Source organism: Harpia harpyja, chromosome Z (genome assembly GCF_026419915.1).
Source record: "Harpia harpyja isolate bHarHar1 chromosome Z, bHarHar1 primary haplotype, whole genome shotgun sequence".
Classification (NCBI taxonomy): domain Eukaryota; kingdom Metazoa; phylum Chordata; class Aves; order Accipitriformes; family Accipitridae; genus Harpia; species Harpia harpyja.
Window position 1 is genome coordinate 89,233,265 of NC_068969.1, and position 12,519 is coordinate 89,245,783.

A 12,519-nucleotide genomic window follows, 5' to 3' on the forward strand; every position below is an offset into this window, starting at 1 on the left:
CTCTCCCTTTGCTTACTATTACTTTTAATCTTTTAATACTTACTTTGATGTTTCCTTTTTCCTTTTGCTGTCTGTTAACTCTCATCCCCTTACAAAAGACCGGCAGCTTACAGGCTGTAAGCAGTGGAGAAAGGCTCCCATACTGCTACCCAAAACTCATGTTAGTGCCTTGGGTACAGAAGAAAGCTTAGTAAGGTAAGATGCACACAGGCAGGGTCTTTCTCTGCTTTCCTACCCTTGCTGTCCTGTTGGGCGCCCTCAGTTTTCTGCCATCTTCATAAACTACAAGATAAAGTATCAACCAGTATCAATACTGGAATGAGCTTTTTTCCCCCTAAATCCAGGGAAAACAAATGTTGCCTCTTGGTACTTCTATCCTGCTTGCCAATAGCTTTTCTGTCTCTGTTAGCATCTATTTTAGCATTACAGTTTTGAAACCATTCTAAATGTGTTTCAACTTGAGTTTCCATTTTGTTACAGATTTACAAGACCTTGTCTCTGCAGCTGCTAAGAACCTGAAAATTGTATTTAAGGAGAATTCCTGTTAGTGGTGCAACTATACAAATGTCAGACCAGAATCTTCACTTGCATAAAGGTTAGTCACCAAAGATTGCCACTTGTGTGCAGAGTCACCATTCTCTGATCATTAAAATAGGCCCTGAAAGATCAGTTTTTAAAAATGGCTACTCAACCAGTATCATCCTTATTTTTTCCAATCAAGAAAGTGCTGGAACTATTCAGAGATATGGTTAAGCATTTTATAACTATTTTACTTGTGTAAAGTATTTGTAAAAGGAATTTAAATGCTCTTGCAGTTTAAGCAACATACTTGAGTCAGTTTACAGGCATCAGTAAATCAAGTTTCAATACTTCAGTAAAACAGGTAGATGAACTGATTTGCACTATCTGTAGCAAAGTCTCAGGAGATGTTATTCTTCTGACTCAAATGGATCTTGTTCAGTGCAGCTAGCTAGTCTAGACATGGGCTACAGATGCGTACACAAACAGAAGATCTAAGAAAAACACACTTAAAGCTGACAGCATTTGACCTGGAGTGCCACAAGGGAGCATTTAGAACAAAAATCTGTCTTAAGAGCTGTCCTGGTTTTGGCTGGGATAGAGTTAATTGTCTTCCTAGTAGCTGGTATAGTGCTATCTTTTGCATTCAGTATGACAAGAATGTTGATAACACACTGATGTTTTCAGTTGTTGCTAAGTAATGTTTAGACTAAGTCAAGGATTTTTCAGTTTTTCATGTCAAGCCAGAAAGAAGGCTGGAGGGGCACAAGAAGCTGGAGGCGACACAGCCAGGACAGTCTGAAAAACTGATCAAACTGATAAAAAAGTCCTACTCCCCACCTGTACAGACCAGGATCTCAGCTATTACGCGTAAGCATTCCTTTGCTCAAGAGAGAGGAGACAGAAGGTACACACAACAGGGTACCCTGTGGTTTTACCTGCATGATCATGGAGAGGACATGAGGAAATGGGATGGAAAACCTGCCTCAACCCTAGATGCACGGGTATGTGAGTTGCAAGGAAAGACAATCACAAAAAGGGGTTCTTCCCAGAAAAATGCTGCTCCAGTTTCCAGACAAGAGTAGAAGAGCTGATCTTACCTCTGATCTCAATAAAGGGACTTCTCGTTCCTATTTACAAGAAGTGAGTAACGAATACTATGACCAGGATTAGACAGGCCCTGCCTCCAGCCAGGTGGAGGAAATGGACAACTGGGTTTTATTGGACTGGATGGATTGGATGGCCTGGCTTGTTAGACCCACAGGAGTATAAGGCTCTAGTGGACACGGGGGCACAGTGTACTCTAATGCCATCAAGCTATAAAGGGGCAGAACCCATCTGTATTTCTGGAGTGACAGAGGGATCTCAACAGCTAACTGTATTGGAGGCCAAAGTGAGCCTAACTGGGAACGAGTGGCAAAAGCACCCCATTGTGACTGGCCCAGAGCCTCCATGCATCCTTGGCACAGATGATCTCAGGAGAGGGTATTTTAAGGACCCAAAGGGGTACCGGTGGGCTTTCAGTATAGCTGCCTTGGAGATGGGGGAAATTAAACATCTGTCCACACTGCCTGGTCTCTCAGAGGACGCTTCTGTTGTGGGGTTGCTGACGGTTGAAGAACAAGTGCCAATTGCTACCAAAACAGTACACAGGCAGCAATATTGCACAAACCAAGACTCCCCGATTCCCATTCATAACTTGATTCGTTGACTGGAGACCCAAGGAGTGATCAGCAAATCTTGCCCACCCTTTAACAGTCTTATATGGCCAGTGCGGAAATCTAATGGAGACTAACAGTAGACTATTGTGGCCTGAATGAAGTCATGCCGCCACTGAGTGCTGCCTTGCTGGACATGCCAGAACTTCAGTACGAACTGGAGTCAAAGGCAGCCAAGTGGTACGCCACAATTCATATCGCTAATGTGCTTTTCTCAATCCCTTTGGCAGCAGAGTGCTGGCCACAGTTTGCTTTTACTTGGAGGGGCATCCAGTACACCTGGAATCGACTGCCCCAGGGATGCAAACACAGCCCCACCATTTGCCATGGACAGATCCAGACTGCACTGAATAGGGTGAAGCTCTGGAACACCTGCAATACATTGGTGACATCATCATATGGGGCTACACAGCAGAAGAGGTTTTTGAGAAAAGGAAGAAAATAATCTAAATCCTCCTGAAAGCCAGTTTTGCCATAAAACAAAGTAAGGTCAAGGGAGCTGCACAGGAGATCCAGTTTTTAAGGAATAAAATGGCAAGATGGGCGTCGTCAGATCCCAATGGATGTGACCAACAAAATAACAGCTATGTCTCCACTGACTAGTAAAAAGGAAACACAAGCTTTCTTTGGCGTTGTGGGTTTTTGGAGAAGCATATTCCAAATTACAGTCCAATTGTAAGCCCTCTCTACCAAGTGACCTGGAAGAAGAATGACTTTAAATGGGGCCCTGAGCAACAACAAGCCTTTGAACAAGTTAAACAGGAGATTGTTCATGCTGTAGCCCTTGGGCCAGTCTGGGCAAGACAAAATGTTAAAAAAGTTCTCTATGTTGCTGCCGAGCAGAATGGCTCTACCTGGAGTCTCTGGCATAAAGCACCCAGGGAGACCCAAGGCTGACCCCTGGGGTTTTGGAGTCGGGGATACAGAGGATCCAAGGCCCGCTATACTCCAACTGAAAAAGAGATACTGGCAGCATAGGAAGGAGTTCGAGCTGCCTCAGAAGTGGTTGGTACTGAAACACAGCTCCTCTTAACACCCTGACTGCTGGTGCTGGGCTGGATGTCAAAGGGAAGGTCCCACCTACACATCATGCAACTGATGCCACGTGGAGTAAGTGGGCTGTGCTGATCACACAACGAGCTCACATAGGAAACCCCAGTCACCCAGGAATTGTGGAAGTGATAATGGACTGGCCAGAAGGCAAAGATTTCAGAATATCACCAGAGGAGGAGGTGACACGGGCTGAAGAGGCCCCACTGTATAATAAACTGTCAGAAAATGAGAGACGATATGCCCTGATGGGTCCTGTCGCATTGTAGAAAAGCATCGGAGGTGGAAGGGTGCTGTATGGAGTCCTACACTACAAATCACAGAAACCGCTGAAGGAGAAGGTGAATTGAGCCAGTTTGCAGAGGTGAAAACCATCCAGCTAGCTTTAGATATTGCTGAAAGAGAGAAGTGGCCAGTGCTCTATCTCTATACTGACTCATGCATGGTGGCAAATGCCCTGTGGGGGTGGTTACAGCAATGGAAGCAGATTAGCTGGCAGTGTAGAGGCAAACCCATCTGGGCTGCTGCACTGTGGCAAGATATTGCATCCCTGTTAGAGAATCTCGCTGTAAAGTACCCAAGAGTCAGGCCACTGAAGAACATCAAAACAACAAGGAGTTAGATCAGGCTGCTAAGATTGAAGTGGCTCAGATGGATTTGGACTGGCAATATAAGGCTGAATTATTTATAGCTCAGTGGGCCCATGACACCTCAGGCCATCAGGGAAGAGATGCAACATTCAGATGGGCTTGTGACTGAGGTGTGGACTTGACCATGGACACTATCACACAGGTTATCCATGAATGTGAAACGTGCTGCAATCAAGCAAGCCAAGCGGTTAAAGCCTCTCTGGTATGGAGTGCAATGGCTGAAATAGAAATTTCTGCCAGGAGAAGCCTGGCAGATTGACTATATCACACTCCCACACACATACCAAGGCAAGCGACGCACTTACCATGGTGGGAACAACCAGCAGATGGCTGGAAACATATACCGTGCCCCATGCCACTGCCCGGAACTCTATCCTGGACCTTGAAAAGCCAAGTCTTAGGGTGACACAGGACCCCAGAAAGAACTGAGTCAGACAGCAGAACTCATTTCCAAAACAACCTCATAGGCACCTGGGCCAAAGAGCATGGCATTGAGTGGGTGTATTATATCCCCTATCATACACCAGCCTCTGGGAAAATCGAACGATATAATGGACTGTTAAAGACTACACTGAAGCCATGGGTGCTGGGACATTCAAACATTGGGTTGCATGTTTAGCAAAAGCCACCTGGTTAATCAACACTAGGGGATCTGCCAATCGAGCTGGCCCTGCCCAATCAGAACTTTTATGTACTGTAGAAGGGGATAAAATCCCTGTAGTGCACATAAAAAGTATGCTGGGGAAGACAGTCTGGGTTACTCCTGCCTTGGGCAAAGGCAAACCCATTCATGGGATTGCTTTTGCTCAAGGAAGGACCTGGGTACGCTTGGTGGGTGATGCGGAAGGATGGGGAAGTCCAATGTGTACCTCAAGGGGATTTGATTTTAGGTGAGAATAGCCAATGAATTAAATTGTATGATGTTAATTGCTATATAAGCCTGCCACTGTATGTCAACATTACTATAATCATTATATGCTATATCAACAGTATTACAGTAAGAATCACTTAGATTAATGAAGAATGAACTTTGATAAAACTGAGAAAAGCACAGTAGTGATGGAACCAGAAGTGACTTCAACATGCAGCAATCCAACACTACGCACCATCCTCCTGTTGCACCCAGTGTCACTTGCCCACTGCACTGCACCGAAGCCCAATCCTGCTTTGCCAACTGAGCGGACTTCGCAATGTCTCTCTTGCCCTGAAGGACTGTTGTGACAGATGGAGCCCAAAGTCATGGACTAAATGAATTCACCAGACATTTTATAGGGATGGCCCATAGACTAAGGGAATGATATCTGTGTGTATATATGTATCAAAGGACAGGAAAGGTGATGGTGTTTAACTGGGATGTATTGGAATGTGTGGGACCTGAGCATGACATAGACGGTATAGAATAAGGGGTGGATACTGTCCTGGTTTCGGCTGGAATAGAGTTAATTTTCTTTCTAGTAGCTGGCATAGTGCTATGTTTGGGATTTAGTATGAGAATAATGTTGATAACACAGTAATGTTTTAGGTGTTGGTAAGTCAAGGATTTTCCTCAACAGCAAGAAGGCTGGAGGGGCACAAGAAGTTGGGAGGGGACACAGCCAGGGCAGCTGACCCAAACTGGCCAAAGGAATATTCCATACCATGTGACGTCATGCCTAGTATATAAACTGGGGGGAGTTGGCCAGGGCGGGGCAGATTGCTGCTCGGGAACTAACTGGGCATTGGTCAGCAAGTGGTGAGCAATTGCGTTGTGCATCACTTGTTTTGTATATTCCAATTCTATTATTATTATTATATCATCATCATAATTTCTTCCTTTCTGTCCTATTAAACTGTCTGTCTCAACCCATGAGTTTTACTTTGTTTTTTTTATTCTCTCCCCCATCCCACTGAGTAGGGGGGAGCGAGCAAGTAGCTGGGTGGTGCTTGGTTGCTGGCTGGGGTTAAACCACAACAAGAGCTTTCAAGTTTCTTGGGCCTTATCCACGCTCCTCTGAAGAACTCAGAAACAGAGAAGACCAGTCACAATCCAGGAGTCCCAAGAGGCATTGTCCATTCAGACCAAGTAAGGCCTTGGAAATGACAGCCAGAGCCTCGCATAAACTTTTTTGGATCTTCCGACTCTTTAAAAGGCTGTTACTGAATTGAGGCACAGGAATTCTGCCCACGCTAGTGGTAATTTTGAAACTTTCCTTTCAGCTGATCAAGACCTGGTATCTTGGAAAAAGAGACGTCTGTGGACAGATTGTCATTGTAAGACTAGATCTTTCTCTGACAAAATATGATGCTTTCCTAGAAATTAATTTTAAATTTTTTTTCCTCAAAAAGCCTTTGCTTTTCTCCAAGTCTCTCCATGTCTCTCCACAGTTCTTGATTCAATTCCTGTGACATGGATCTTAATTCTTTTTTCCTCCTGTGAATCTGGAGTCCAAGGTCTCTGCCTTTACAAACCAATCAGTAAGGAGTGATCTTTTTCTAACAGACATACCATGCCAGTCAGCCACCTGAAGTTAAGGTGTCCATCCCCTAAAAGATACAGGTCATCGGGGATTTTGGCTAATTGCTTTGTGATCCTCTGTGTCCACTCACATCCCAATTTTGAAAGTACTTTTCCCCCCAAGAATTAATTTATCAAGTGATCCTAAATTATGCATGCTGCATTTTTTGCATCGGTAGTTACAAGCTTTCAAAAAAATTGAAGGTTATTTATAACATGAAATAAATCAATCACTTCAGTTTGGAATCTACCGAATAGAATATAATGACTAGATACTTCATAGCACAGCTGTAACAGTGCCAGAAGGACTTGGAGCACCTTCTGATAGCCCCTTAGCCTACAGTTCTTTCCTTCACGTATCAGATATGACTCACCATGGATGATCTGTAGGCTCCATTCATCATTTGCCTGTAACTAGAATTTGTACAGCAATAATATGGAACTTAATTCATACTTTCACAATTCATTATTCTATTCTGTTGCTTCTAGATAAAACACTAGAATTGAGAAAGTAACATTTCTTCCTCCACTCAATAAAGGATAGTATTCCTCAGAAGCTCATTCTTTCTTTTTGTCCTCCAGTGAGATTGGCAAAAGCAATGACATAAAGCAGAAAAAAAGATTAGGTATCTAGAATCATTCTTCTTTGAAAGTATTTCATAACAGTGGCCTTTCTTGTTACACTCTGTATCTGCATGGAAAAAGGACTTGCAGGTATGATTAAAGATCAAGAATTCATGCCTTTTATTCCAAAGCATCAGTTTCAAGGTTTATGCTGAAATCTCTTTTAATTATTTTGTGTTTCATGTGGCAGAAAGTATTGTTCCCACAACACGGATCTGAAGATATTCTACTTTTTCGAGAGATACAGTTAATAGTAAATCTTTCTGTTTCTAAATGTCTGAAAAATGTACAATATTAATAATACTTTACAGCTTTCTTGCAAGCATTGCCTAGATAAGTGATACAAATACAACACATTATTCCCCATTAAAACTTTTGCCTACATCATAAACTTACACGGTAACTGTTTTTTCTCTTCTCCTAGATACATTGGGTATATGCCTGTTAGCCAGTAACAAGTACTTTATATGATATGATACATTCTGAATTATTATTCTTCAGGGTCCTTGGATTAGTGTATTAAGATATTGTTAAGTTTTTTATTTAGCAATGTGGGGAACTCAGAACCTTCAATCTATTACAGAAATCCATCAATTTTACAATAACCTACCAGGGAAACAAGAGAACAATTTAAATCTCAGTGGCTCTTACCTTCTTTAGTGTAGCTGTAACATGATTTTTCCCTCAAAAGGTGAGAGAGGTACAATTGACATACATGCAAATACCAATCAGGAAATGTATACAGCCTCCCATAAAAGAATCTATGTTCAAGATTGAATTTATAAAGAAATAAAATATAATGAAATAGGTACCTTTAAAATAAAACATAATGGCTGATTTCATTTTTCTCACACAAATATTTTTATACAGCTGTCCAGACTGCCTCTGAGTTTCTCCATTAAGTGAATCACTCTCTTTAAATATCAAATAACCAAGTTCAACAACAACAAATGCATACACTAGTATCCTTTATTAAAAGGCACCAAGATTGCTTTAAAGTGATTCATAGAAGACTGTTTCCTGGTATGACTAGCAGGGCACAGGTTCCCACCATATGCTTCTTTCCTTTAAAACTTACTATTTTGAGTTATTATTGTATACTTCATTATATAACCATTCATTTGTGTACTCATTTGGAAGGAAAATACATGGTTCTCTAGAATTATTTTTAACCATTTTAGAAAATCTGAATTTAATGTGCCAAGATAGTGGATAAGAAGCAGTTCCAGGACGAACCTTGGGTAATTAAAACCAGAACACTTCAAAATTCTTGCAGTTTATAGCATACTGAGATGGAGACTGGAAGACACAGAAGACAAAGTATAAACCAAGTTTCAGCTCAGGTCAGAACAGCTACTTGATAGAAAACTCAATAGCTCATGTTTTTCATGCCCTGGCAAAATCTACAGGAGCTGTGACTCATTTGGTGGGTTTTACGTACAGCCTCAAAACAACTTCTAGAGCCTTCTCCTAGGCTATTATCATGTGGTGATTTAAAGACTCAATTGTTTTGTTTAGAAGCTTTGTCCCAACTTAATATGTTAAAAGTCACTCCTGAAAAAAAATAAGATAGAAGTGTGATATAATCTGAATGCTCACCAAGGTAAGATTATCAGGTAGTCTCCTAAATGCTTTTATTTGACATTACCAGAGTGTGGTGTCAAAAAGTCTGTCTTACTTTTCAAGCAAAGCAGTAGCTGAAGCCACTGCCTCTTGAAGCTTGCTGTTTATCACATTGCCTTTCATTTATTGCTCTCATAAGTAAGATAAGAAAAGATAGATGTGCTCTAGGAAGATTATCTACAACAGTACTGTTTGTCTTAGTCTTCTCTCAGCCTCCATGGGACCACCAAAGCAGATGAAAATGTCATAGAGCAGCTGATGAGAAGGTGGGTCAGATATGAAAGGATTTCTTTTACAACTTGTTTCACAAAGTAAAAAGGACAGAAAGCCAATGTTTAAAGCTCTTAACTAGGAGTGTGACAGTCTGACAAATTATAGCCAATGTCTCAAACATTCATTAACGAACTTTGGTGGAGAAGACAGCCTCTGTAAAAGTGCTCGAGTTGTGTGAACAGGAAAATGTGGCTGGAGGAGAAGGCCCCACAGGGGGTGGGACCGCACTTCTCCAAAGCTGCAGTTCCTTATCTTAAGTGACCATGAGAAGAAGCACAATGTATGCGCTGGAAGGAAAGGACAGATAGCAGTCATGCCTGCAGGGAGGGAGAAGCAACTCCCCGATGACCACCCAAGCCCACCGACCCATTTCCAGAGAATCCCAGGAATGTGAACTGTACATGTCAAGACCACTGACTAATGTCTGGAACGTTCCTGAGCTCACACTGCGCTTGCTGAATGATGGCAAATCCCCACCTACAGGGTCATACCCTTTAGGTATAAAAGAAGGGAAGACGAGTTCTCGGTGCACGCCCTCCAGAACTGGATCTCTAGACTGGCTGAACCAATAGAACTGGATCTCCAGACTGGCTGAACCAATGCTGGACCCAGGACTGATTAAATCCTTTTCTTCTCTCTTTCTTCCTGCTCAGCCCGCCCCCCCCCCCCGCCTCTCTTTTTCCCACAGTCCCTACACCTCATCCTTTTGAACATAAACCACTGGCCAAGTCTTGGACTAGGAGTGGATCTAGCCGCTCCTGGGCTCCTCTTTGAGAAGGAGTCTAGAAAGCAAGGGGGTCTACTCTGAACCTCGTGACCCAACGGGAGGTCTCTCCTTATTTTCTTCTCTGAATTGATCCCCAAATAAGTAAGTCTCATGTATGGTTAGCAGGTGTCATACAGTTTACTGACATAGTTTCATGTTCCTTTTTCCATTTCTTTTTCTATACCTCCTTTCTCCTTTCACATGTCGGCTTGACGACATGATGCAAGGTTCATATTGATAAGTTCACTTGTACTTGGGCAAGGTTAGCTTGGTTGAATGAATGTTGATTGTTGTTTGAACTCCCCTGGTGTCATTTTGCCTTAATTCTGACAAAGGAAATCCACGAACCTAAGTCACTCCAACCTTGGGATGTGACAAGGAGTCAGTTTACTTTTAGCCAGGATTCTTAAGAAAACAAGGTTTCTGTACACAACAAAAAGGGGCAATGGCTACAAGTTTTAACAAGCAAGACTACAACTAGATATATGGGGAAAAAAATTCACCGTAAGCATGCTTAAGCACACGAATATATTGTACAGATATGTTGTGGAACGTCCACCCTTGAAGATATTCAGAATTTGACTGGACAAGGCACTGAGCAACCTTATCTAACTTGGAAGCTAGTCCTACGTTGAACAGGTGGTTGGACTAAGTACCTCAAGAGGCCCAACCTAACCTACATTAGTCTGTTGTTCTGTCACCTAGTTACTTTTGAAGTAATTCGCCAGTTTCAGAAAAACCTGACTGACAGATAAGAAATACAGACATTAAATTCTCAGAATTGGCTTCCATGACATGTAGTCCTTGAGAGCTGCTGCTTCTTTTGGGTTTTTTTTTTCCTTTTTGGCCACCTAAAAAGTGAATTTTGTTTGGCTCTTGCTGGCCACATAGCTCAACTCTGAGTTAGTCCTGCGACATTCTACCTTGTACCTTGCTGATAGTAGATAGAAGACAGTAGATAGAAGAGCAGGTAGAGGATTTTGGAAAGGAAGAGTGTGCAGATGGAAGAAGCCTATACTTGTCATGGTATGCAAAGTTACTGGAAAATATAGCTTTGTAAATTCTGCTGCCAGAACTATGTTCATCTTTGTAAAGTATGTAAGTACCAAATGTCTGGAACTTTAAAGTACTGGAAAATACCTATAAATATTTTGTCTGCAAGCCATAAAGATGAGAAAACAGTGTAATAGCTGCACCTTGAGATATGTCTCAGATGCAGAAAGATTATGGATAGAAGTATTTTTCTACAATCTCACTTTGCTTCCAAAGTACAAAATCCAAATAACATATAGTACATCTCCCTGTCTTTTATAGTGTCACGGTTTAACCCCAGCCAGCAACTAAGCACCACGCAGCTGCTTGCTCACTCCCCGCCACCAGGTGGGATGGGGGAGAGAATCAGGAAAAAAAAAAAAGGTAAAACTCGTGGGTTGAGATAAAGACAGTTTAATAGGACAGAAAGGAAGAAAATATTGATGATGATGATGATGTAATAATAATAATAATAATAATAATAATAATAATAATAGAATTGGAATACACAAAACAAGTGACGCGCAATGCAATTGCTCACCACTCGCCGACCGATGCCCAGTTAGTTCCCGAGCAGCGATCCAGCCTGCCCCGCCCCGGCCAACTCCCCCCAGTTTATATACTGGGCATGTATTCCACATGGTATGGAACATCCCTTTGGCTAGTTTGGGTCAGCTGCCCTGGCTGTGTCCCCTCCCAACTTCTTGTGCCCCTCCAGCCTTCTTGCTGGCTGGGCATGAGAAGCTGGAAAATCCTTGACTTAGGATAAGCACTACTTACCAACACCTAAAACATTACTGTGTTATCAACATTATTCTCATACTACATCCAAAACATAGATTCATACTACATCCAAAACATAGCACTATACAAGCTACTAGAAAGAAAATTAACTCTACCCCAGCCAAAACCAGGACATACAGTCACATAAATGGGGACATTGTGTAGTTGATAAATATTCTGCTATAGGTAACAGGGAAAACACATAGTTTAGTGCTAGGGCTTTGTTTTTGTGAGGTTTGGGGTGGGTTTTTTTGTGGTTGGTTTGTTGGCGTTTTTTTAAATGCTTCCAAGTACTTCTCCTCTTCCATATTACTATCACCATTATTGATGGTAATGATGAGCCACTACTTCAATAACACCCAATCCAATAAATTCAGATACACAGAATCAAGCTCCTTTAAGTCATGTCATTTTGTTTAAAATAAATAAATAAATAAAAATTAAACTTGGGGTTCTTAGTTTGCCTCTTGACTTTTCAATCACTAAATGACATTCATCATCTTTTCCAGCTTTCCTCCAAAAACATGGAGGTAAGAATAGTAGAGTTTTCCAGTGAAAGTAATTTCTGACATAATTGCCTGTGCCTAAGCAGAATCCAGGGCTCTGAACTTGAGTACTATGCAGCACAAAATATATTACAAGCTTTCAAGAACGGGTTACATTTCTTTGCATTATAATTACATGGAGCTTTAAACATATTGCAGGAAAAATATACTACAGTGGGCTAGATTTGTTATTTGGACTAATACCAAAGTAATATCTTCAACCAGTTCAAAGACGCATATGAGATGCCTCTTCTGAGGAGTTTACAATTCAAAGTCTAATGGAAGATTCTTGCAAATACACACATGAGATGTTTACTAGTAGCCCAATTTTACACCTATCTAAGAGGTATTGAAATACTTAATAGCTTGGTTTCATTCTACTGGAGCAATTCATTTGGATTTAAAATATTCTCCTGCCAAGTCAGCAGTTTCAGCATCACAA

General features: G+C 41.7%; 1 protein-coding gene across 1 annotated transcript in view; it reads right to left on the reverse strand.

The window, feature by feature from the left end:
* The window catches only part of ANKRD31 (ankyrin repeat domain 31), an 80,252-nt gene that overhangs the window by 4,088 nt on the left and 63,645 nt on the right, over window positions 1-12,519 (reverse strand). The window lies entirely within an intron of this gene.